Source organism: Lytechinus variegatus, chromosome 3 (assembly GCF_018143015.1).
Source record: "Lytechinus variegatus isolate NC3 chromosome 3, Lvar_3.0, whole genome shotgun sequence".
NCBI lineage: Eukaryota > Metazoa > Echinodermata > Echinoidea > Temnopleuroida > Toxopneustidae > Lytechinus > Lytechinus variegatus.
The window spans coordinates 3,037,612-3,040,310 of NC_054742.1; positions in this window are offsets into that span (position 1 = coordinate 3,037,612).

Consider the following 2,699-nt stretch of genomic DNA (forward strand, 5'->3'; position numbering starts at 1 on the left):
TATGAATAAGGCTCGTTCACTTCTCGTATCTTAATATAATTTGTGTCAGTTCAAATTACTCAGATGGAACAACGCACAAACGATCGCATGTAATTTCCTACAGTGTGAATTACTTTGCTATATAACATAATTTTCCTCAGTTCAAATTATGTATGCATAAGGCTTGTTCACTTCTCGTATCTTAATATAATTTGTGTCAGTACAAATTACTCAGATGGAACAACGCATAATCGATCTCATATAATTTTCTACAGTGTGAATTACTTTGCTATATAACATAATTTTCCTCAGTTCAAATTATGTATGCATAAGGCTCGTTCACTTTTCGTATCTTAATATAATTTGTGTCAGTTCAAATTACTCAGATGGAACAACGCACAAACGATCGCATGTAATTTCCTACAGTGTGAATTACTTTGCTATATAACATAATTTTCCTCAGTTCAAATTATGTATGCATAAGGCTCGTTCATTTTTCGTATCTTAATATAATTTGTGTCAGTTCAAATTACTCAGATGGAACAACGCACAAACGATCGCATGTAATTTCCTACAGTGTGAATTACTTTGCTATATAACATAATTTTCCTCAGTTCAAATTATGTATGCATAAGGCTCGTTCACTTTTCGTATCTTAATATAATTTGTGTCAGTACGAATTACTCAGTGAGAACAGTGCATTATTATTGATCGCATATAATTTTATTCAGTATGAATTACATTGGTATATAACACATAATTTCTAATAGTGCAAATTATGTATGCATAAGGCTTGTTCACTTCTATCTTAATATAATTTGTGTCAGTACAAATTACTCAGATGGAACAACGCATAATCGATCTCATATAATTTCCTACAGTGTGAATTACTTTCCTATAGATTATAATTCTCCTTAATGCAAATTATGTATGCATAAGGCTCGTCAGTTCTCGTATGTTAATATAATTTGTGTCAGTACGAATTACTAGGTGAGAACAGTGCATTATTATCAATCGCATATAATTTTTCTCAGTATGAATTACATTGGTATATAACACATAATTTCCTATAGTCCAAATTATGTATGCAAATGGCCCGTTTACTTTTCGTATCTTGATATTACTTGTTTCAGTATAAATCACTCAGCGAGAACAGTCGCCCATCGATCGCATATTATTTCTTTCAGTATGAATTGCTTTGCTACACAAAACATAATTTTCATTATTGCATTATCGATTTCATACAAATTCTGGTATTGTAAATAACATTACTTTGCAGGATATAATTTCCCTCTGTGTAAATTATGTTTAGTATACTGCATTAATGTATATAATATTCTACATCGAATTGAAATTATAATTTGGTTTAGTACTCGACTGTGTAAAACATATTTCCCCTTCATTGCTAAGGAACTGTCGAATTATCTTCCATTTCAGTATCAGCTATCAAAATCATAATTTATTCAGATTATAAAATTGCTCTGTAAAACAATGAGCAAAAGCGTAATTTAGATTAGGAATTAAATAATTCCTCTGTATTCTACAGAAACAAAATCGTAATTTCTAACATAAATTTACTGAGTCGTTTGGTGAATCGCCTGAATACCTTTATCTTTTGGCATGGCCGCACCGAAACTTCCCACCCGGGACGCGAAATAATTTTTCCCACCGCAGTTGTGGAACCAATATGAATATTCATGACTTGCGTCGTCGGAATAAGAATACGCATGCGACTCGACGTAGCCAGACATGGACTTGATCTATCATTGATGTGGCACCAAGGCAGTTGAGCAATGATAAATGTTCAAGGTTGCAATCCTAATTTTCACTTCCAGTGTAGATTGGAGTTTGTAAATATAAAATGATTATACGATATCCACAAATCCGACCCAACTTTTTTTTGCAACCCATCAGGCAGAGATCGAATACGGCCACTATCCAAGCCTAAGTCCTGGTCTGACGTTAGACCTAATTAACAGACCAAAATTATTTGGTCCAGTATCGAGACATGTATATTTTGACGGATTTACTTGTGAGTTATGAAATGCAACTTGAAATTAAATTGTACAGTGCATAGTTATCATACCAGAAATAAAATGAAATAAAATTGATATGCTATTGCCAAATTATGAAATGCATTCTTTTAGATACAAAGCTCCGACAATGTGGCACTCTCTGTCATCAGATATAACTATATGCAAATATATTTATACCCCAAAAAATATATAATTTCCAATGACTCAAACGTAAGAACAATATGTAAATCTATGTTCCACAGTGTTGTCTCGAATTGTGCGTGTTTTATATTTTGATAGTTTTGTGTTATTGTTCTATTCATATTTTAGTTTATTTTGTTATGTTTGCTTTTTGCCATCAAACTATTGCGATGTATGACTCCTCAATCATTGTTTTCCTATATACGATTCTATGTTGGGGTGGCTGTCAAGACGAACATTCTAGGTTCTTATACAGCAGTCATCTCCATTTTTAATCATGTAGTTTTATCTAGGCATGTATATGGTTGTATTACTCTATTTCGATTACCATATTTATGCCTGTTAATGTAACTTCTTTGAACAAAATTGAAATAAAATCGAATTTATATGAAAATACATTATTGACTTAATACAAAACATTTAAAAGTACAACCGTCTAGGGTTGTGAGCATTATTTTAGTCAAACATGAACAGTGTTATTTTATTTTCTCCCATGCAGGTAAA